General features: G+C 38.2%; 1 protein-coding gene across 7 annotated transcripts in view; it reads right to left on the bottom strand.

Annotated features, from left to right (window-relative positions):
• The window catches only part of Mrps27 (mitochondrial ribosomal protein S27), a 111,936-nt gene that overhangs the window by 21,737 nt on the left and 64,623 nt on the right, over positions 1-25,576 (bottom strand). The window lies entirely within an intron of this gene.

Genomic DNA, 25,576 nt, shown 5'->3' with positions numbered 1-25,576 from the left:
AAGAGTTAATTTAAATTTAATTTTCAATAAACATATTTAGAGCCTGCAGTCAATAAATGCACTAGTGCAAGGACCTTCCCCCGCCCCCACCTAAGATCACTGTCTGGGTTTGAATATTTCCGAAGAATTTACTATCTATCTACCTCACAATGCAGATGAAAACGTCTTTCTTTAAAATTTCCAATATACTTGTTTTTAATAGTTAGGTTAACAGTTATAATGTACAATGAAATTCATACTTTTCAGTTTATAATGCTGTATGTTTTGGCAAATGCATCCACTTGTATAGATAGTTGCTACTACATTCAAGACACCAGAAGAGTTCTAACACCCTAAAAACTCCCAAACGTCCCCTTTGTAGTCAACTCCCCAGAGTTTGCCAGCCAATTTAAGCACATTTTATGTAAATAACTTCCTTGGGTCCCTTTCCAGACCCAGAATTAATCAATTTTATAAGAAGAAGAGCCACAATTTGTATCTGTTCCCTCCTTCATAATTTAAAGTCTGCCTATTTCCAAAGAGAATTTGAAAGAAAGAAAGAAGAAAAAAAACAGTTTGCAAGTAGTTTTCTCTGAGTTCTATATCCAGTCCTTAGACCTTCTGGTATTCTTGCCTGCCATTCTAAAAAGGGTGATAAGTAAGTGGATTTTTAGTAGAGAATAACACAGGCGTAGAATTTTGCAAATGCGAAGTGCTAAATAAATGCAGCATAATAACACATTTTTCGAAATGAGGATGGATAACAGAGGGACTTGTTAGATATCAAAGTCAAAATCTGACTTTGTCAGACCCCCGGCTTAAAAATGAGGCCATTGGCACCTCACCTGAAAGTGTACCAGTATAATATGTCATGATACAAACAACTCCAGGAGAAATACTATTTCCCATGTCCTTTCATGGAACAGAAAGCAATCACAAGTAGGATATTTGCTGCCAAACTTTCCTCTCTCTGACCTGGCTGCTATATCACTAGATACACCTCTGCTAATACAGAAATATGTATCTTATTCATGGAATGAGTATTTATCAAGTAGTTCTGATATGCTAGGGATAGTATCCATATTCTATCCCTGTGGCTCTATAAATTCCCTCTAATTCCAGTCGAAAGATGACATCTTTCCTTTTCTGATACATAAAAAATTACCTAATACATGGACTCTCTGCTTTGCCGTTCTCTTTCTCTTTCATGGTATATAAAGGAACCGTTCAGAATGAAGCTAGTTGTTCTATCTGACCCGGACCACTACTTTATCAGCCATCAAAAGGCAATGTATATGGAAGGAAACAGGGAGAAGAACAAAGTATTTACACTGACAGCTGAAGTGCCTCCTCGTGACAGTCCTACAAGCAGAAATGGCTCTTTGCGGCCACCAACTGATCACTGGGGAAGCAGCACACAGAAGCCCTTGTGGGACTTCTCTGGCCACTCCAAAGCTGCACACTCACTAGCTCTCGGGTGAGCTTCATGACAAGAAGCTGGTACAGAAGATCCTGGTGAAGTGAAGGGGAAAGGGCCTTTGGTTAGGAACAGCAGGAAGTTGAGAAAGACTGGATCTTGGAATAAGTCCTGTTTATAAAGCATAAAAAGCTGTGGGAACTAGCTTGGTTTGGGCAGAGATAAGGGAAATATTTTTGGTTTTGAGTAGGAAATCTGAGCAATGAATAAGTTAGTTTTAAAAAGATGCAAACATTTCTTGATGCTTTCTAAAACTCTGGCTAAGAACTCAAGACAAAACTTTAGCAAAATCACGAATAATGTTATGACTAGGGCAGGAGTATCACACAAATTAATCACTGGTACATTGAATAATTCTGAGGAAAGGGAAGTAAGAAAGAAAATAGAAAGAAAAAGAAGGAACAGGATACAAATAAAAAGTATTTGTGGAGTATTTTAGGCTGAGTGAAGTAGTCAGGGTTAGGTGTGCCACAAAAGAAATGAGTAGACCAAGGAGATGAAGTAAACCAGGGTAAAAGCAGAGAATTTAGCTGGTGTTGAACAGCTTTATATGGGTTTGTGGGTGAGATTATGGATTTCTGTAGGGATGTTTCTGAGGGAAGAGAAGCTCAGTACTAATTTGGATTTCTTAAGAATCAGAATTAAAAAAAATAAAAACATCTCAGTGTTCAAAACATTCTAATACATGAAAAAGTCGAATCCCCAGGGATTCTTTGATTATATAAAAAATAAGATTGGATTTACTTCTAGTAATATAACTCAAGTTCAGAGCTAGTTTTTATTTCTACAACTCTACTCACTTCCTTATTAAATAAGGCTATAAGCTGTTAAAAGGCAGGGAAATAAGTCATCTATCAATGTATCAAGCAACTGCAAGTGCTTATTTGGCAACAGTAGCTAGGCCCACTAAGATTTATAAATGTTAATAATATATGTTGAAATTCATGATTATTTATTTGTGAAACAGTAATCCACTTCCAGTTGTGAAGTATCCTCCTGCCTATAAACAGAATTGATGCAAAGAAGAAGTGCTTGCTGCCTTTTTGGTACATGGCAGGAGGAAATCAAAGATGGTGGCAAAGGAAATAAGACTAAAATGTGGTCAGGTGAAAAGCCACCTACTCCTGACTTCGTCCTCCTACTGTCTCCATGCCACAACATGCAAAAGGATGACACGTGGATTCTGCTGTTTGATAATTCATGGAACAGACAGGCTGGTAAGAGAGTGAAACTAACAAGATGAGGGCAGAAGACAGAGAATATGGATTTACAGAATTCTAACAAGGTCTCACGCAAAAAGAAATCTTAGCCAGTGATGGCGAACCTATGGCACGTGTACTGCAGTGGGTTGTTTGTATCACTGAAGGCTCTAAAATGTTCGCCATCCCTGAGAGTTACACTCTTCAACACTCCAAAAGACTTTGAAAGTGACTGAAACCAAGTAAAATTGGGGGTAGGAGAGAGAAAAAAGGTTAATATAAAAATTAAGAGTCATTCATTCATTTAGCATTGGTACTCAGCCTCCTGAGTAGCTGGGATTACAGGCATGTGCCACTGCACTTGGTTCCTTAAGTACATTTTATTTGACGATCAAGTTTAAAATTTTTTTTATTATTTCTTGATAAGATCAAGTTTTGTAGGAAATAAATTTTCAGTAATTGATTCCTCCATAAATAAAGCATTTTCTAGTCAAGTGAATACTGTATTAATATTCAATTTATTAAAAGAGTCAATATCCAAAGTAATTCTCCTACACAATACAAATTATTATTCGGTACATTGTTAAACCCTTTTTTCCCACTCTGTAAGTAAAAGAAAAAAAAAGTCAGTGATAAACATAATCATCCAAAGAGGTTACCATTATAACTTACTTTTGGTATTTTTGCCAATTCCTAGAGCAGAAATGATTGAAGCTTTTAAAAAAAGAGGGAATGGGATGGGATGTAAGGATATTAAGAAATTGACAGTTTCTGGAACCATAAAAGAACATAATCATTATCTGTAGTTTAGAAAGGAAGGAATTTTGAGAATTAAGATTTATATGTCAACCAAATTTTTAAAAATTTACCAATTAAAAAAAACCTTATTTATAATATGAAGATAAGAAAATCAAGGTGGCTGCCAGTTTGCATCCTAAATGTCCCCTGAAGGCCCGTGTGCCTCCTGCTCCCCAGGGAGGCCATTCTGGGAGGCACTGAGCCTTCAAGAGGAGGGGCCTGGTGTGCAGTCCTTAGGTAAGGGGTGTCAGATCCCTGAAAAGGACGGTGGGGCCCTGGCCCCTACTTGCTTTCATTTCCCTACCCTGTCACGTTGTCACCACACCCTTAACATAGGCCTGAAAGCCATGGGTCCATCCAGCCAAGAACTGGAACCTCTAAAATTATAAGCCAAAATAAACCTTTCTCATTATAAACTGATTATTGTGGGTACTTGTTAGTGACAGAAAGCTGATTAACACAATCATCTTTCTTTCTTGTGCTGTCAAATAGTAAAAATCAGGATGAGGACCTTCAGTAGATACTTCCTCTATTCAACTCTAACTAGCCCTTTCCTCCTAACCCAAAGTCCCCGAAGTTGTAAAAACCAAATATTTGAATTATATAACCATGGTGTGGGTACAGGTATGGCAGTTCATGCCTATAATCCCAGCACTTGGGATGCTGAGGCAGGAGGATTGCAGTGAGTCCGAGGCCAGCCTGGGCTACATTTCAAAACCAGCCTGAACCACATAGGGAGACCCTGTTTCAATGAACAAACAAACAAAATATGTTAAATTATTAAGAATGCTGGGCGTGGTGGCATAAGCCTGTTAATTCCAGCACACTTGGAGGCTGAGGCAGGAGGATTGCTGCAAGTTCAAAGCCAGCCTGAACTACACTGTGAGACCCTGTCTCAAAAAAAAAAAAAAAAAATCAACGCCCCTAAAAGGAAATTATTAAGAATAACCAAATGTAAATTTCAATTCATAGGAAGGCTAAGAGTAAGAGACAATTCATTTTAGTACTATAGCAATCATAAGAAAGAATAGTTATAAATTTTGAATATGGAGGGTCTAGTTTTTCAGGAAAAAAATAAATATAAAGGTCTGGGTTCATCTGTTCTAACTGGCAAATCTTCCATAAAAACACCAGGCTTCAGCAACAAAAACTCTCAGGTTGGCCCAGAAAGAAGGAATGGACAATTTGAAAAACATCTTTTTAATGCCTGGGAAAACTGAAACAACATCTGAAAGTGCCAGGAGAGCTGCCTCAATGTGCCTGCAGTCAGTGTTCCAAAGCCCTTCTGCTTTTCTAAGTATGAATCATAGGGAAGGAAGAGAGAGCTCCTTGGTAAACACAATTTTTCTTCCTTGAGTCCACTCCTCACTCTTGACCCTTATTTTATTTTCTTTTACTTTATTTTTACAAAAGGGTTTGATGGGTAATAGTAATAGTTAAGTAGATTCCAGACAGGCTTAATGACATTCAAACACCAGGGAGGGAAAATATTGCAGAAATGTCTATTATTTGCCATTGTGAGCCACAGACACAGGGAGGCATCTTCTGCATCCCAAAAAGGCTGGGCCTGTCGCTCATGTGTCACAGCATGGCTGCACGCAGTGGGATGGGTGAGAAATAAGCCAGGAGGATACCACTGCTTCCCTGGCTTCCTAACTTTAGCTCACATACTGGACAACTGCACTGCACAGGTAAGGGTGGAGCTAGTCCTCTACACATGCACATTAAGTGAAATTTCAAGTGTGGCAGGCAGTGTGGCTGACCACACGAAACTGGCTGCTACAATGAAGAAGCCCTCAGAGAATGGGGACAATTTTCCTTCATTCATTTCATACACAAAACAAAAACAAAAATGGGAGAGCTTTTTGTCCACCTTGTTCTTTTTTAAAACACAGACTGGGCCAGGGATTTAGCTCAGTGGTTTTGCTGCCTGCTGCGCAAGTACAAGGACCCGAGTTCGATCCCTGGTACCAAAAAACAAAAAAACAACAAAACACAGACTTATATCAAGTTAAAGCTAATGGCTAAACTACAGAGAATAGCTCTTCTTCTATACCTATGTGGGATTACTTATTACTTATTGCAAGTGATGCTGGCATTTGTGCACTCTTCTGCCCTCTTCTGCACCTATCACCAACCTCTTATGAACTGTCTGAGCTGCGCACTAAGGGACAAAGATAAAGAAATGTACTCTTCACCTGTAATGAGATTAGATCTGAATTATCAAACAAGTATTTTTTGAGGATCTACAAGCTTAGAAGTTCATTTTGGAAGCATCATAGGCAATTCTTCATTTATGTAACATTGTTTCAAAACATTCAGGTACAATATTTTAAAAAATCAGTTCCCAGTAGAAAAATGAGTCTAGTCGTTCCCAACTTTCCCAGTAATCTTTTTGTTTGTTCTCTTTGGCTATATCTGATATAAAATGTTACAGATATCAATAAAGCTGGGCTCTCCTCTAACTTTCCAGAGCAGACGAGTGGGCACCATCATTTTCATGCAATTTTCTACCTTGTACTACCCATGGATGTGTCTGGCACAAGGTACTTTAAGGTGTACGTGACTTTTACCTCTGCATTCAAGGGCCTGTCCGATAGAGAACAGAACCAAATCACAGTAACATGTGCTTCTCCTGGGGCAGAAGGGTAGGGATAGAAGCAACAAAATTATTGTTTGCTCAGACCTGAGCTTACATACAATGTGGAACCAACTGGCACTGCCACCAGGACATTCTTGACACCCCATGTGTGGTGCTCTGTGTTTGATAAGAACCAGGCCTGACTCACTCACTTACTGAAATGGCCAAGTCCTGAGAATCACTTGTCATTTCTAAAATAGAAGCAATAACACCTTGATTCCCAGTTTACCATGAAAATCAAATGAGAACTAGGAAATCATTTTGACAGCTTTTAATCCTTTTTGGAACCAAGCAGAGTAGAAATATTCACACATACAAGCAATATTATTTTGGTAGTCTACTAGATTAAGCACTTCATGGCATTATGTCTGGTACTGCTTATCTGCCTCTTTTCTAAGCTTAAGTGTATTAGTCAGCTTTCCTTTACTGTAACAAAATACCCACCACAGGCTGCTTATGAAGTAAAGGGAGGCTTATTCTGACCCGTAGCTTTGGAGTTCAAGTCCAAGATTGGGATTGGTTTGGGTCTCTGGTGATGGGAGCACAACATGGTGGGGATGTGTGCTGGAGAAAACAGGGGGGTGGGGGGGACAGGCTGACTGCATAACTGGCCTGGTCCCCCCCCCCCACTTTATTTTTGCAGTGCCAGGGACTGAACCTGAGGCCTTTCACATACAAAGCATGCATGCTACCTCTGAGATATGGCACTAGCCCCACAATCCCTTTTGAAGGTCCCACTGACTTAAGGACCTCCCGCTAGGCCCTACTCTTCTTCTTCTTTTCTTTTTTTTGGTACTGGGGATCAAACTCGGGTCCTTGCGCTTGTGCAGCAGGCGGCGAAACCACTGAGCTAAATTCCTGGCCAAGGCCCTACTCTTAATGGTCCACAACACAGAGCTACCCTGGGGACCAAGCTTTTACATATGGACCTTTGGGGAACACTCATGCAAACCACATCACTAGGGCCTATGGCATAACTTGTTTTTAGTAGCAGAGTAGTTAAGACACAATATTTGGCATTAGACAAAACCTATGCCTACTTTATAACCTCAGGAAGCTGCCTTAGGAGCTTAAACTGTAAAACAAAGGTCAAACTTGTACCTAACTCATATGATATAACTCTGGATTGATATGAGGATTAAGGAAATAAAACACGTAAACTGCTGTGCGCAATGCCTGGCACATGGTGCTTCCAGACAACCTGGAAGGGCGGTGAATAACAGCCACATTCTAAGGCCACTAAGTTAAAGTGATCACCTAGGACTATTTCCATCCATATAGCAGGTGACCTACATGGTGTCGGGCACACATATGCAGCAAATACCTGTCACTAGCGGAAGGACAAGATCTGTTTGAGGGTGAAAAGTCCCTTCCCCGTCATTCCTCCTGAGACCATCTCAAATGAGAAGGTGGAGGTCAAAGCAAAGGGGAGAACTGGGTTTTATTTTTAGGATCACAAAGGCTTCAAGCAAACAAGAGTGGGAGTTTGCAAGTCAGGATGATGACTGATAGCAGGGGTTCTGATCTCATTTATGACAGAGAAAGGTCCAGGAAGGGGAAGGCAGTGACAGGAAGACGGCCCTAATGAGGAGATAATTTACCCATTGGGATTCTTCTGCCCTCAACCTAGTTTCCCCAAGCTTGGCAAGGCTTGAACAATACAAGAGTTTACATCCGCCCCATGGCAGCTTAGTGCTCACTGGTGTCCAGATGGAGTAGACAACTAAGGAGAGTGGATGCCTAAGAAGATAAATCAAACTACTCAAAAGACAGTTATCTACCACTGGCAACCTGAAAACAGTTTAGGGCTGAAAGCTTCTGTTTCTGCTCCCAACTCAAATGGGCCATCAGCTCTTTCAGAAAAGGACACAGCAGCTGACAGCAGCCACCTGAGAGCAGAGAGTCACTGACAGAGAGTTAATGGACGATCCATGAAAAATAGTTTTTCTCACGCTGAAAACTATGATGGCTACAAATAACCACTAATAACTGTTTTAAAATGCAGTGTTAAGACAGGTTCAAAAAAATGAAAGATGGGGTGAGCTGTTGCTATGGTGACCATAGAATTTGTCTCTAGGGTTTTCTACAATCTCATGTAACCAAAGGAAAGTGAAATTTCTTAGCAATATTTATACCAAGTATATTTTTGGGAATTACATATACTTATAAAAGGATGCAGGCACACTAAAGGGCTTACTTTTTTCCTGAGATTTAGATCTTAAAAAAGAAAAAAATCATACTGAAGGACAGCTTCTTTTGCCCTGATCAATTTTATGCAAAAATATTTCACTGTGCCTGAGAATGATGATGGAGATGATGATAAATATTATTATTCACTCCAATGTCCTGGGCACTTACTATCTGCCAGGCATTATCCTAAGTGCATTTCCTTCCTTTTATAGAGTAGAACATTGAAATTGAAGGAGATAAATACCTAGCCTAAGAGCCCACAAAGAGACCAACACAGGTGGCTTTCCCTACAGCGTTTGAAACAGACCACTGGTTATTGTTGAATGTAAGTTGCGAGCTTGCATTCAGACAGACTGCTTTATAAAAGTGTGTTACTCTGAACACCAGAGTGTTGCACTTGGTGAGGCAGAATGTTCATATGGAAGGAAAGGAGACTAAAGCCAAGGCCTTATCTTTTTGTTTCATTCCTTTGTCAGGGTAGCCTGGGAATGCTATTTTGTTGGAGGACCATCAAGAAACCCTTGGTTTTTCTCTGGACTGGTCAGTTTTCCTAAAGAGGATTCCCCCACCTGCCTTGCTGAAAGGCATTAACAAGTCTTATATTTCCAAGATTTAGAGTCTTTCCGGCTCAGTCTCTACAGAAAGAAAACTAGCAGTCATCTGCCAGAGTTGGAGAGAAACAGTCTGGACATTTTATACTTGTATGCAGACTTCCCACCCTCTTTCATTATGCTCCTTATAATGAACCTTTCTGGGCACCTACTGTGTACACTGCCTTTGTCTCTAGACTTCTGCTCCCGCCAGCATGCTGTGGCTTTCTTTTTCTGCTGTAACTCCTTTATTTTTGTCCACCTGCTTTTTAAAAGCTTTTGTTGTAGTCTCTTCTCCTGTCCTCTTGAGTTTCTTAGATTTTTCTCTTGCTACTCTTTATTTTCACATTTGTAGAGGTTTGGGGAGGGAATACAGACAAGCACATGCTTTCAACCTGCCAAGTTTATGCAGAAGACCTCTACAACCTGTGTGATGTATCTAGTCAATGGAATGTGTAATAGCAACAAGGAATGACAAAGAAAAGAAAACATCCCAATATATTTTGGCAGTAATTACCCTTTGTATAAAAAGGAAAAACAACTACTGGTAGCAGGCTGCACACACCTGGGAAACTAGGAGCCATATTTCATACTAGAAGTCTAGCTTCATGGTGTAGGGTGTGTGTGTGCGCGGGGGGGGGTGTATGTAGGAAGGAAGGGATGGACTAAAAGAGAAAAAACAGAGGAAAGGGAAATAAAATAACATTTTTATCCTCAGGGTAGACACAAAGCTATTTACCACTTCCTCAGCCTGGAGTTATAAATGTGGACCCTTTTTTTTTTTTGGTTTGGTACCGGGAATCAAACTCCGGACCTTGCACTTAAGACGCAAGTGACAGAACCACTGAGCTAAATCCCTGGCCCCAATGTGGACCCTTTTGCTTTAAATGGAGAGGACAGTCACATCCTAACAGAAAGAGAGGACACAATGTCAGAATTTAGTAAATTCAGTATTACATTAGAACAGGGACAAGGATTGGTTCCTTATTCCTACAGTTATTTAGCATGTAATAGTACCTACTTCCTCTAGTAAATATGATTAAACTTTCCATTGTTTGCAAATGTCACATGAAATGTGACATTATACACAAGTCATGTCATTAGGTACATTTTATTTTATAAAAAGACTCAAAAGATTGAGTTTAAAAGTCTACTTTAGTGAATTTAGATCATTCAAAAATGAGGACTGCTATTTGAAAATGGTCTTTTGCTTTCTGGTTTTCAATGTTCTTTTCTTCAGAGAAGTGTCTGTTGGCAAGAAATCTGAATGTCATTAAGGTAAAATGCAGGATTTAGTAGCTCAGTAGACTTTACTTGTCACATCTAAAATGTAATACATTTTTTTCTTGGGGGATGGGAGGGACGTACTGGGATACAACTCAGAGCCTTCACACTAAGCTACATTCCCAGCCTTTTCAAAAAAAAAATTTTGTTTTTTTTTAAATTTTGAGAGAGGGTCTTGCTAAGATGCTAAATTGCCCAGGCTAGGCTTGAACTTGTGATCCTCCTGCCTCAGCCTCTTAGACTGCTGGGATTACATGGGTACATTTCTTGGTATACAGGCAATATACATAAAAACCTTTGGAATAAGAATAGCAGAGGTAGACAAAGGGCTAAGAGCCTAGCCAGGCATACTGGCTCATGCCTGTAATACCTACTGTTCAGGAGCTGAGGCAAGAAGATCATCTGAGCCTAAGAATTTGAGGCTAGCCGGGGCAACATAGTAATATCCTGTCTTAAAACAAAACAAAAGCTAAAATCAGGAACAAGACAAGGATGCCCACTATCACTACTCCTGTTCAATATAGTTCTGGAAATATTAGCCACAGCAACTAGAAAAGAGAAAGAAATAAAAGGGATAAAGATAGGAAAGGAAGAAGTTAAACTCTAAATTATTTGCTGATGATATGATACTGTAAGACCCAAAAAACTCTACCAAAAGACTTCTAGACTTAATTGACAGATTCAGTAGAGGAGCTGGATACAAGGTCAACACTCAAAAAACAATAGCCTTCTTATACACAAATAGCAGACTCACTGAGAGAGAAATTAGGGAAACAATTCATTTTATAATAGCATCCAAAAAAAATGAAGTATTTAGGAATCAATCTAACACAGGAAGCAAAAGACCTCTACACTGAAAACTACAGCACCCTGAAAAAAGGAGATCGAGGAGGATATAAGAAAATGGAAAGACATCCCTTGTTCCTGGGTAGGAAGAACTAATATAGTGAAAATGGCCATACTTCCAAAACTACTATATAGATTTAATGCAATGCCGATTGAAATTCCAATAATATACTTCACAGAACTAGAGAAAACAATTCAAAAATTAATTTGGAACCAGAAGAGACCTAGAATAGCAAAAGCAATTTGGGGCAACAGGGACATGGCTGGGGGTATCACAATACCCAACTTGAAGCTGTACTACAAAGCTACTGTGATAAAAACAGCATGATACTGGCAAAGAAACAGACCTGAGGATCAGTGGAATAGACGCAGAAACAACTTCAGATATACTGAGCCACCTCATCTTTGACAAATAAGCCAACCACCCTCATTGGAGGAGATATAGCCTATTTAATAAATGGTGTTGGAAAAACTGGATTTCAACCTGCCAAAGATTAAAACTAGACCCATATCTATCACCATGCACTAAACTAAGATCGAAGTGTTATTAAAGATCTAAATATTAAGACAGAAACACTAAACTTGCTGGAAGATAAGTTAGGTAGAACTCTTGAAGATACTGGCATAGGAAAAGACTTTATGAACAAAACCTCAGTAGCACGGGAACTAGCAGAAAGAATCAACTACTAGGATCTCATCTTATTAAAAAGCTTCTGCACTGTAAGAGAAACCACCAACAGAGCTAAGAGACAACTTGCAATGTGGGGAAAATTTTTTAGCAGCTGTAACTCAGACAAAGGGCTACTATCGAGAATATATAAAGAACTTAAAAAATCAGACCACCCAAATTCAAAGACCCAACTCAAAAATGGGGATCTGAAATGAACAGACATTTCTCACACAAAGAAGTAAAAGCAGCAAATAAATACATGAAAAAATGTTCAACATCACTGGTCATTCGAGAGATGCAGATGAAAACAACACTGAGATTCCACCTCACCCCAGAAAGAGTGGCTGCTATCAAGAAATCAACCAATAACAAATGCTGGCGGGGATGTGAAAAGAAAGGAACCCTTCTCCATTGTTGGTGGGAGTGCAGACTGGTACGACCACTATGGAAATCAGTGTGGAGATACCTCAAAGAACTAGGGCTGGAGGTCCCATTTGACCCAGCTATTCCCCTGCTGGGTATCTTCCCAAAAGAATTAACAGAATCATACCACAGAGATACATGTGCTCCCATGTTTATAGCGGCACAGTGTATAATAGCTAAAGCTTACAAACAGCTCAAGTGCCCATCAACTGGAAACTGGATAAAGAAGATGCGGTTTTTTAATAAAATGGAGTACTACTCAGCCATGAAGAACGAGAAACTAGTCATTTATAGCTAAATGGATGCATACTGAGGCCATACTCTTAAGTGAAATAAATAGGACATACATGTGTAAATACCGAATAGTTTCTCTAGTGTGCGAAACTGGGAGTATAAATAAGGATTAAAAGGATTAATAACTAATAACTGATACTTTGAAATAGGAAAAGGTCCAAAGGGGTAGGGGTGGTGGGAGGAGATGGGGAAAGGAAAGAATGGAAAGGAAAAATGAGAAAAGAAAAAAAAAAGGAAACGAAGTCTATGTAAATAGGGAAGGGTGGAGGGGTGAAGGGCGCACAGGTAATGGGGGAAAAAATAAGACCCAAGATACATCATGTACAGGTACAAGCACCCAATGATGAATGTAAAGGAATTGTATACCTAAAATGTACCAATAAAAGAATTCAAGCAAAAAACCCCAAAAAAAACCCAAACACTAAAAAAGGCTGAGCCTATTTATTAATTGCAGCACTAGAGATTAAACCCACGGCCTTTACACTGAGATATAGCCTAAAGCCTTTTTATTTTGAAACAGGGTCTCAGTAGTCACTAAATTGTTCAGGCTGGGCTTAAACTTGCAATCCTCTCACCTCAACCTCCTAGAGTACTGGGATTACTGATGGGTACTCCACGCCCAGCTTAAGAGCTTATTATTAAGTCAATACTGACTTTTCTCTCATATAAATACTCATCACAAAATACTACTTTATCATTCCTCACACAGTCCTTTAATCTTTTAAGCACTCAAATTAGTACGCAGATAAATTTTTCAAAAATAAAACATGTGCCACCATTTTAAAAACTCATCATTCTAAGTACTGTGATAATCACTTCCTAAAGATTATTTCATTTACTTATCAAAGCAACCTTGTATCTTTTATAAGGTAAGTGTATTACCCCCATTTTACAGATGAGGAACCTGAACATCAAAAAGTTAAATACCTGTCCCAAGATCAGAGTCAATATGAAACAAGGGCAGGATTCAAACCCAGGAAGTCTGTCTCCAGAGCTTAACCATTAAGCTAAACTGGCTGGTGCTAAACTTAGGTGATTTGGGGGCAAAGTCTCTTAACCTTGTACTAACCATCAGGGCTTCTTAATGCCCCAATCAAAGTATCAAGAAAACCCAGAAATTCTATTCCAATTAAGATTTCCCTATGGAAGCTGGGGCATTTGGCCAGATAATTTTGATTTATTATTTCAAAAGTTAAAGATAAAAATATTTGATTTCAACATACTGATTGAAAACCTTTGTCTCATTTCTCTCCTGATCTCAGAATGCATCATTATAAATAGATTTAGCAAGCCACCTCAGCCTTAGTATTTCCATTACTCACTCATGATAATCACATCGTATCATTTTCTATTACATTTCTTCAACAAATATCCTAAGGATATCACAACGTGTTTATCTGCCTATGCACTATGGAATTGTGTTTTATTCTCTACAGGTTTATAAATATATTCACACACAAGAACTGCTATCAAATGGAAATATCAACCACCTTATAAGTATGAAAACTAGCTATGGCTATTCCAAATTTTTAAATTCTTGAAGGTATTAAAAAAATGGGTTGGGTGGGTAGAAGAAAAGACCTGTGCTGATTGAGTGGCAAGACATCTTGTGATCAAATATTGCAGAGCTGGAAAAGGACTCTATTCAAATCATCATTCAACTCTTTCACTTTCTTCATTTGTAAACAAGTGAGCTTGGATGATTATGTAAACTTGCCCAGGAGCACTTCGACAGTTTGACTGTGTAAATTATATCAACTGAGCCAGCTTTCTTTTCATGGAGTTGTCCTAAGTCACTTAACACTGCTGTGGTAGAAATGAAGGAATAAACAGATGAGGCAGGGAGAAAGAAGTTCAGAAGAAGACCCACTGAGACCAAGGAATTACGCTACATGGTCTGATTTCAGGCTCCTCCCCCTGCCCCGCCAGTACCTAGGATTGAACTCAGGACCTTATACTTGCCAGACAGGCATGGTGCCGCTGAGCTACATCCCTGGCCCCGATTTCAGGCATTTCCCTAAGTGATCCTCCTAACAATGGGCCTGCCATTTTCCCATTTTTTTGGAGATTCTATGCTGACTCATGCTATGTTATCACATCTCCAAAATAAGATGGAAGCACTGTGAGATTTCATTAACTAACACATTTATTCATCAATCATCAGCGTGATCCTGCACAGAACTAGACATGCTATTTTTTGTAAGCTCAGGATTTAAAGCAGTCCCTAAGAAGATTTCCTAAAGAAATAGAAATGTAAGAGTAAAAGTGTAATGTATATGCAAGCGTATGTCATTTATATATCATGGACAGAAAAGAGAATCAAACATCTGGTATGCCAGGCACCTGAAACATTGGGTTTGATTCCCCACTCCACATCCAATTTCTTCTTCTTCTTAAACTCAGGGCTTTATACATGTTAGGCATCTAGTATACAGCTGAGGTACATCCTCCTTTCATTCAATTTTATTTATAATTCTAATCATTTTTAGTGGACTTCTCATGTAACTCTCTATATGCTACCTCAATTACAAATAACTTTGTGCCTTTGGGAAAGTCTGTTGTTCCTTCTCTGTTACAGTTTCCAGCTCTTGAAATGAAGAGGCTACATTGGGTGATCTTGAACTGCCTGAATTACCCAGGACCTATAATAAAATCCTGCCTTGGGAGGTCCACAAATGCTGAGTTTTTTTCCTCCCTAACCTAAAACGGCTGTAGACCCTACCATCCCCCATAAATCTGTCCTTTTTTTCACTGTGTTGCTCACATAAACTGACCACTGTGTTGCTATGTTCTCCTACAATCTGAATCTAGCCTCGTGGTAGCCCCATTGCTCCTGTAGAGTTGACGTGCATGAGTTTTATAGAAATTCTGTTTCAAAGGACCCAAATTTCACATTCCAGGCTACAGTGGAAAGAAAGAATAAGAGTATGATTTTTACAACACTCCAAATGTAGTAGTATATTATTTATTTATTTATTTATTTATTTATTTATATTTTTTAGGCTGGATTAGAGAGGTGGCGGCAAAGGAAACAGATTTCAAAGATAGCTGTCTCAGTTGAGATGGGATTTGAAGTAGAAGGTACTGCTTACATACCCGAGTACTTGGTCTATAAGACAGCAAAAATGTGGAGAGTGACTGGGATGGTTACAGAGTTCCTGGTGAGAGAGCATCTTCAAAGATCAAAAGCCTAAGAGTGAGAGATGACATCAAAGAACTTTGCCCAGGGCCAGGGATTTAGCTCAGTGGTTCTGCCACCTGCCTTGCAAGCACAAGGACCTGAGTTTGATTCCCGGAACCAAAAAAAAAAACATTTTTTTTTACACCATTTATGATCTGGGCCAAATATGAACCATTTTGTCTTTATGACTTCAGTGACCAAAGACCCTGTGGGAAATGTAGGTCTGTAGTTTGAATGTTTTCCTTTCCTTTCAATCAATCACAAGTTAAAATTTAATTCCCAATGCATAAGTGCTGGAAGGTGGGGCTTACTGGGAAGCATTTAGGTCAGGAGGGCAGAGCCCTCACGAATGGACCAATGCCACTATGAAAAGGGCCTGTGAACTGCTGTTCACTCTCTCTCCTGTTCTTGTGCTGTGTGAGGAACAGCCTTCTGGTGGAGGTGGCATTCAAGGGATCAGCTTAAAAGCAGAGATGTCCCCCTCACCAGACACCAAACCCACGGGTGCCTTTGTCTTACACTTCCCAGTAGAGTTTTTCCCTGAGGAAAAACTTTCTGATCTTGACATGTTAATCAGTTTCAGGTCTTCTGTTACAGCAGCACAAAGTGGACTAACACAGTAAGTAATAAAATCTCTTAGCAGCAGGTGACTATTGTGTCTGTATCTCCAGCCCAACATCTCCACAGCAGCAGACCCACATAATCTTTTGTGTCTGGACATCTCCATGTGGATCTCACACAGTCTTCAAACAGACCATAGCTCAAATTGAGCCTATTGTATCCACTCTGCATCCTGCCTCACTCGACTATGGTTATTCTTTCTGTATTCTTGGTCCCCACGGTCTAAGATCACTTAAGATCACTAAGATCACCGAATTCGGAAAACTCCATGCTCTGAATGCTACAACCAGATCTTTATATCCTTGAACAAGTGTTAGCCTCTATTCTTCCTAGTCCAACACAAGCTTCCATTTGAAAACATTTGTTTAAAGTTTCAAGAAAATGACACAAATGCTGTAATTTTCATGTAAATTTAATCATTATAGAAAAGTACAGAGAAGTAAAAAATCAGCTGAATTATCTCTATCCACAGTAGGTATTACACTGTTTTAACCAATCCCCTAATGATGGATATTTAAGATGCTTCTATTGTTTCACTATAACAAACAGAACTACAGTTAATTTTCTTGACTTACATACAAATTTCTCCTTAGGATAAAGTCCTCCAAAAATAACAATTTAAGTTCTTACCAGTGTCTATTTTTTTTTCCTAGAATGTTTGTTTCCGTGAAAATAGGTAATGAAGTTTTAATCTTTGCCAATATGATAGGCAAAAAGCATCTAGGTATATTCTTTATTTGCATATATTTTATTTAATGCCAAAGTTGAACATCTTTCATGTTTAGGGCTATTTTTACCTTTGTTTAGAATTATTTTCTCTGTTCTTTTTTCAATTACATTGTTTATATTTCCATTATTGATGGTTTAAACTTTATTAATATTATTAATAAACAACTAATGTTATAATTATTTTTTCTCACATTACACACCATTTTACTTAGATTAAGGTATTTTGCTGTATTTGATTTCTTATATTTCCTTATAGAAAAATGTTATCTTTTATTAAAATGATTTTTGACATTCATGTCATGCTTTAAAAGTCTCCATGCTTCAAGACTAAAACATTTCCCTATTTCCACATACTTACATTAAATCATTTAAAAAATCTAAACATTGGTCCACATGGAACTTATTTTTGTATAAGGATACAAGCCTGGCTTAAAAATCCCTTTCCAGCGTGAAGGGAGGGCTAGGAATGGAGAAAAAATAAGAACCAAGATGCATTATGTAAAGGTACAATTCCCAATGAGAAATGTAATTGTGTTGTATACCTACAATGTACCAATTAAGAATTTAATACCAAAAAAAAAATCCCTTTCCATTACATTATTTCTTACATTATATTTCCTGTCTTCTAGGCATTGATCTTTGTTTTTCTTACTGTTTTATTTCTTCTTTCTATCTACAACAGACTCATCATTTCAAGATAATTACATTTTCTCTTCAGCTGCTGTGGTCTGAGTGAAACAAGCTACATTTAGAACATATATCACAGAGAAAAAAATTTAGCACAAAATAGTCAAAGAGACAAGACATTACTTGCTCCTTACTGCATAAACATTTTTTTACCTGTTTTTATTTCTGGGCCAAAAATAGCACAGAGATAAATGTATTTCCATTGAAAGAGAAGATAAAATCACTACATAATGAAATATGTATCCAGTACAAAAGGATCTAGTCTAATGGTGAAATAGTCAAATAGTCAAAATGTTGTTACAAGTAATTAGGTAGTTCCAAATATACATGGAATGCTGAGCCCTGTTTCTAGGGCAACAAAATGCCAAGTTTCACATTACATTCTCCAATAATTAACTAACCCTTTTACATTTAAGTGGCACCTTCCATATGCTTCAGAAAACTGCCTTATTGGTGTGATAATAATGCTGATCAGAAGCTTGATTTTTTAAAAGAAAGCAGCTACTACAGATTCATTTATAACCCCACCTCCCAAAAACCTGTTACTATACTCAGATGCTGTATTGTAGTTTTGTACTAGATTTTAAAAGTAGATTAAGAACAGGAATTAAAAAATTGTAATAAGTACCTTTTTAAAAGCAGCAATGCTTCTGACATTCAAATAATATTTATGAGTACTGAGGTAATTGCTGATGTAATGCAATGTCTGTACCACTGTGGCTTGAAGACAAGTACAACACAGAGGTTTCATTTGCAGGCTAGTTCCAGTCTGTTGTTGGTGGTGGCCATACTATTATGCAGAGCTCTGAGGTTGAGTCAGGATTGCTGAAATGAGTCCCAGGATCAAAGAATGATATTTGCCAAGAGTAGACATCCACTGTGAAAGTATAAATGCAAGTTACAGGGCCAGGGATTTAGCTCAGTGGTTTCGTCGTCTGCTGTGCAAGCGCAGGGACCCGAGTTCGATCCCCGGTACCAAAAAAAACCCAAAACACAAATATAAGTTACAATCCCCTCTGTTCTCCCGTAAACTCTCTCTAGTTAGCAAGTTCTAAGCTAGCACGTAGATGCAAGCATACTACACTCTAACCTCTATCTGGGAAAAGTGATATGGTGTAATTGTTAAAAATTTGGCTTTTAACTTTCTAGTAATCTATTTTCATCAAAATTATTTCTAGGTGTGTGTGTGTGCGCGTGTGTGTTTCTAAGTAAGCTACTTAATTTTGTCTGATTCTTGGGTTTCTTATCTATAAACTGAGGGGGATGAGTACACACTGCAAGGGTGTGTGGGGACTCAGTCAGTAACATATGATCATGTGGTTAGCACTCGGTGAATCTGCTGCTATTGCTATTACCTCTATGTGCTGAGGCCTGTTATCTTGTGGCACTTCCTCCCCGCAAATACCCCACGAACACACAACAAACCCAGAAAAGAACATTCCAAAGCTCAGCAGTAACAGTTGAGCAAACAATAGACTCCCTGTATATTCTGGGCATCACTGACTGCTAGAGATACACAGATAAACACTACAGGGCCACTTCAGGACTGCTGTGGACACAATATTAGAGGACAACTAAAGGTTACAGGAAAACGTCTATACTATAATTCAGAGTAACAAACCAGTTCTCCGTAATGCATGGGGGTGAGAGAAGCAAGAAAATGGTAGAAAAGAGAGAGCTCCATCTTGCAGATGGCAAGGAAAATGGACATGTCACAGAATCTTCCCTGGAGCAAAGTGACAGGACTCTACTCCTGCCTTTGATATCCTGTAAATACTGAAAAGAACCCCTATTTTGTTCATTTTCATGACTGGTTTACCCTATGTGGGGGAGAGGGGAAAAAGAAAAGGCACCAGGTTTTGTGGTATGAAAGGCAGACTCTAGTGTGTAATGTTTCAAAAAAACAAAACAAAACAAAACAAAACAATAACCCTCCCTTTTGTCTCCTAGGGCTTTCCTTTACTAATAACAAAGTAAAAGCTAAAGACCCTTGGACTGTAAGGTCTCTGAAACAGGTACTTTTCAGTATTATGCACAGCATCCAGTAACATCCATAGTAGTAACATGAACTCAAAATAGGTTGGTGACCTAATTAGAAAACCCAAAGGAAAAAAACACAGGGTAAATCTTCATGATAAGGGATCTAGTAATTGAATCTTAGATGCGACACAAAAAGCATGAACAATAAAAAACATAAATTGGACTTCATCAAAATTAAAAACATTTGTGCATTAAAAGACAACACCAAAAAAGCAAAAAGAGCCAGGTATTGTGGCACACACCTATAATCCCACCACTAAGGAAGCTGAGGCAGGTGGATCTCTGTGAATTTGAGGCCAGCCTGGGCTACACTGTAAATTCAAAGCCAGCCTGAGCTATACAGTGAAACTCAGTCTTTAAAAAAAAAAAAAATCACAAATTTTTTTAAAAAGCAAAAAAACAACTGATAGGGTAAAGATTGGTTGAAAATATTTACAAATCATGGATCTGATAATGGTTAGTATGTTTAGTACCTAAAAATTCTAAAATCTTAACAGTAAGATAAAAACCCAATCAAAAAATGGCAAGGAACTTTGACAGATGTTTCTTCAAAGAACATATACAAATGGCCAACAAATACCCGAAAATATCCTTAACATCAATCACCAGGGAAGTGCAAATCAAAACCACAATGAGATAGATAGGTTTTGACACCAACTAGGACAGCTATTATAAAAAATAGAAGGGCCAGGGATTTAGCTCAGTGGTTTCGCCGCCTGCTATGCAAGCACAAGGACCTGAGTTTGATCCCCGGTACCAAAAAAAAAATAGAAGAATGTTGGTAAGCATGTGGAAAAACCTGGAACAATTTAAATTGCTGGTGAGAAAGTGCTATGGAAAAGCATTTGGCAGTTCCTAAAATAGCTAAACACAGAATTATCACAGAACCCAGCAATTCTGCCACTAGGTATATACCCCCAATTAAAAACAGGTAATCAAACAAATATCTGTACAAATATGCTTCTAGCAGCACTACTTACAAAAGCCAAAAGGTGGAAACAACCCAAGTGATGAATCGATAAACTGTGGTGTATATAAATATATGGTGGAATATTATGTGCCCCAAAAGGAGTAAAATAGTACTGATATGATACATGCACAGCGTAGATGAGCCCTGAAAACATTATACCAAGAGAAGGAAGCTAGATACACAAGATTACACACTGTATAATTTAATTTTTATAAAATATATAAAAGAGGTAAATCCACAGACAGAAAGTAGATTATGTTGCTGGGGCACAGGGGAGGGGTAATGAAGAATAACTGCTCCATCTGACCTTATCCAAATGGCAGAGAAGCCCTTAGGAATAACTGCTTAATGAGTGCGGGCTTTCCTTTTGGGGTGACAAAAATGTTTTGGAACCAGATAGAGATAGTTACTGCACTGAATTGTGAATGTACCCAATGTCACTGAATTCATTTTAAAATGGTTAATTTTTACGTTATGTGATTTTTTTTTTTGGTACTGGGGATCGAACTCAGGTCCTTCCACTTGCAAGGCAGGCGGTGGAACCATTGAGCTAAATCCCCGGCCTATGGTATTTTTATTACACAAGGTTTCCTGAGAATTTTATTAAGATTCAGTTTGATAATATCACAAAGTTGGTCACAAGTGACCAAAGTAAGCCAAATGATGCAAACTGTGCGTGTCAGGGGGTTATTCCTGGCTGGAGTGATCTGAAATGGTTTCATAGAGTCTGGGCACTTAAGATTTGGCAGACTTTTAAAAAGAAAGGAATGGGGCCAGGGATTTAACTCAGTAGCATCACACCTGCCTTCCAAGTGCAAGGTCCTGAGTTCGATCCCCAGTATCAAAAAAAAAGGAAAGGAATGACTTCCCATGGCCAGAACGCTGCTTAGTTTATAGAAGAAATACAATTCATATTTGTTGGATACTAATAAATGAGCCAGGAAAGATAATTTCATAAATGTAGCCTGTATGTTAGGGATTAGTGATATATGGAAGGAAAGGTAGGCTGGAATCAAATTGGAGGCTGGAGAAGTTAGATAATCATTTTATTCTTCTAATTTCTGATCAAGTAAATGACAGTAGAACTCCTGATGAATGTTAAAATATGAGCCACACAGCTTTATCACCTCAGTAAAGAAAGTTTACTTCTCACCAGTGCTGTCTTACTGAGTTAGAAAACAAATAGATGATGATCCACTCACATGTTGGTTTTGCAATTGGAAACTGCAAATCCAAGTAGCTATGAATATAACTTGTAAAACACAGGCAATATCTAGTGTCTTCATTGAAGGAGGAATCTGATTGTTATGAAAACCAAGAATATGACTTCAAGTAGGTCTGTGATGCTAATGAATGTAACAGGTAGAAATAACGTTTTTTAAACTAACAATTAACCTACTGACATGACAATATGATCCTGATAGGAAATTTGTTAATGATTTTATTCTGATGCTATAAACAAAACTTGAATACAGATGTTAGAAACAAAGATAGCCTACAGCTTGACCTAAGATGATATTCCATAGGATAGAGAAGGGGAAGATATAAGAATATGGAAGGAGAAGCAATAGGCCTTGGTGGAGTAGATAAAAAATGAGTCAAAGATGGTGGGATATTAAAAGTAAATTGTGAGAACTATAAAAAGGGGCAGCAATCTGAGAGAGGACACATACAAAGCTACACAGCAGTGCCTTTGTCTTCACAGAATCAAAAAGATGTTGGGGCTAAAAAGTCAGATACCCACATTGCCTCCTCCTCCTCTTCCTGAGATCCATGGTTTCCTTGTCTGGCCTATTCCAGATATGGGAAGGAAGTAGCATTTGTATCAGTTTCCCAAGGATCACTAGATTTGGCATACACAAGACTATTCAATTCCTATCCTGAGGAAAGGCGGTAAAGAGCAACCTTCCTGAGATCTGGAAAGTAACATGTCCCGTGCTTTCTCATGCTCAGTGTCTGCTGCTGGCTCAGTTCCTAGCTACAGGCAGGGAAAGGACAGGGAAATGTTCTTGAACCACAGGGGGAGCCAACACAGATGGAACTAGAAACGTGTTAGCACCAAGTTCATGAACTTTTTTCCTCACAGTAGAAAACATGCTGAATTCTATGGCTGAGCTCATGGCTGCAGAGACAGCCATCCACAGCAGTGCCCTAAGTATCTATCATGCTCTAACCTTCCCAGAGCATTTCTACATGAGTGAGGTGACTGATTCCTATACAATTTACTATATTCATCTTAAAGATGAGAAAGCTGAGATCAGCAAGGCCAAGTAAGTAGTGTGACGAGGAACAGACTATAATTATTTTGGTAGAACCACAGGGATCTTCCAGTTCCAATCCACAGCTTACTGCTAACCACAGCACCTCCCAAGAATGAGATTCTATGCTTCATTATGTAATTTACTGGAAATGTCCTAAAACATTTATCCTTATTTTCTCATTAAATGTGTTTAAATAATGTATGAACAGAGGAAGACAAACAGGTACACAGTCAGGATTTTAAGGGGTGTTACTTTGCCTATAAACTTCATTTCCTCTTTCATTCAACAAATATTTATTTTTTTCTTTTCTTTTTTTTTCATTCATTAATTTTACTGGCACATTTTAGGTATAAAATTACCTGACATTCATTATTGGGAATTTGTACCTTTACAATATATCTCGGTCAACAAATATTTATTGACGCTTAGCTATGTTCTAGGCAAGGCAAGATGCTGGGAATAAGAAAATAAACTAAGATATAATCATTACCTTCAAAAAGTACACTTAGTTAGTTGGTAGTTCTCCAGAAGTAAATTTTGCCCAAAGTAAAAAATGCCCACAGCCCAAATCAAATTTACTGCTGCCAAAGATTTAAATATTAAAACAAATTAAAAATAATACTATCTTGCTGTATAAGATATTGAGATCCTAAAAAAAAAAAAAAGTGTGCTCCAATGCTGCTTTCCAAATAAATGTCCAGGGCACTACGTGATCACAAAATACCAGGCCCAAAACATCTGAGAGGAGAGCACAAATGATTACTACCTGCAAAGAAAAGAGACACTTAGAAATGAAAAAGGAAAAGACCAAGGACAAAAACTTCACAAATACTAAAAACTACCTTCACAGTGACTCCTGACTTCATCAAACACATACACCATGATCAGCCTCAACAATCTCCCTCCTTGGTTTTGAACCTATCTTCTGCTCAGAGAGTTGAAAGTTAACTTTGTTTCTATAGCGGACAAGGAGCACTCTAAACAACCCATAGGTCAACTCCTTAAAATAAAATTTTGGTATGGTGAATATGAAAAAGTTAATTCATCATATCCGAATACAACTTTATCCTTTAACTCACGGTCTTCCTTACAATCGTCTCAAAGCCCAGATGCTTAGAGACATTGACCAACAAGTCAAAACAAGTTTAGGCAACTATTTTCTTTGCAGTATGAGTTCTGAACACGAAGTAAAGAGTTTTGGCACTACTAGGAAGAGCATGCCAGAAATAGCACAGTGTACATTCAGGAGGATAAAACACAGGACCATAGTAATTTTGTGATTAAATTTAACCTCCCTGGATCTTTGCGGAGCTGACATATTGACCTCAGAAAGGTTTCTTTTTTGGTGTATTTATCTACAAAAGAGGATGAAAAATACTATCTTGGGATTTTGCAGATTTTTATGTGAGAATGATAAAAGTGAGATGACAATGTACTTTCCCACAGATACAAGTAATCATTATTGTTTGACCTCTATCGTGATGACTCACGATGTCACTATAATTAATGGGTGACCATCTGGGTTGAGAGGTTTACTCAGTCTCACCTCAGTCTGAGTGGGCATCCCCAAGGCACTTATCGAAGCGCACTCCTAAATGATGCAACCATTCATCCCTGGACTAGCAGCTCAGACAGGGAGAAGGCAAGGGGGTCCTATATCTGGTTTTCTCTAACTACATTTTGTAGGCAATGCAGTACAAGTCAGCATTGTTGCACACAGGTTTGCCTTGGAAAGTTGTTTATTTTGACCACTGCCCAAAGCTATGAATAGGAACTAAAATTTACCTTAGCAACTGTGCTAACAAAGCTGCATCTTTCAGAAAAAGATACTTTTCTTCTACTTTATATCCAGAAGAAAAAGTCTTTTTCTTATTTGCACAAAGATGCTCTAAAGGCGATTTGAGGTTTTGATCAAATCTGAGACTTTAAACCATCAGCTTCCCCTCCCCCGATTAGGGAAAGGGAGGAGGGACTATATGTTCAAATAAGACATTTGGAAAATACTTCTAAATATTAATGAGCTTGTTAGAACTAGTTTGGGAAGTGGATAATGGAGGCTGAGCAGGAAGGAGTCAGAATTGTAGACAGTTTCTTAGATATTAAAATATGTCAGCAAGCTACAATAATTAAAACAAGTATGATGCTACTGAATGCAAGGCAGATCAGTGAACAGCATAGAAAATTCAGAGACAGAGCTGAACACAAATAAGAAATTAGTATGTAATAAAAGTAGCAGATAAAGGATGGACTTCAGTAAACAGCATTAGGATAAATGGATAGCCATTTGTTTATGCATGCTTGGGGATATGAGTATGAATCTGTATCTCACAAAATTAAATCAAAGTAAATTCCATAAAAACTGCACATGTACATCTTCAAAATAAAAGCACATATTCACTGGAGGAAAATATGGGGAAATTTCTTGGGATGGAAAATGTCATTCTTAGTCTGATACAAAAGTCATAAAGAAAAGACTGATAAATTCATAATGCAAATTTAAAAACTGACAGGAAAAATTTTTGTTAATTTAAGGCTATTCCTTAAATATTAAAACAGGTTCCATGACCCAGTAAGAAAAAGAAGTAAAACCCAGCAGAAAGGATAAAAAAAAAAAAGTTCCTGGAAAAATGGATAATGAATGCCTCCTAAACACTGAAAAACATGCCAAACCTCATTAATAATGAACAATACAAAAT

This window comes from Heterocephalus glaber, unplaced genomic scaffold (genome assembly GCF_053883595.1).
Source record: "Heterocephalus glaber isolate CG9 unplaced genomic scaffold, H.glaber_assembly_v1.0 deba00001788, whole genome shotgun sequence".
NCBI classification, from domain to species: domain Eukaryota; kingdom Metazoa; phylum Chordata; class Mammalia; order Rodentia; family Bathyergidae; genus Heterocephalus; species Heterocephalus glaber.
The sequence above is the reverse complement of the archived record's forward strand: the minus strand, read 5'-3'. Positions and strand labels throughout refer to the sequence as shown.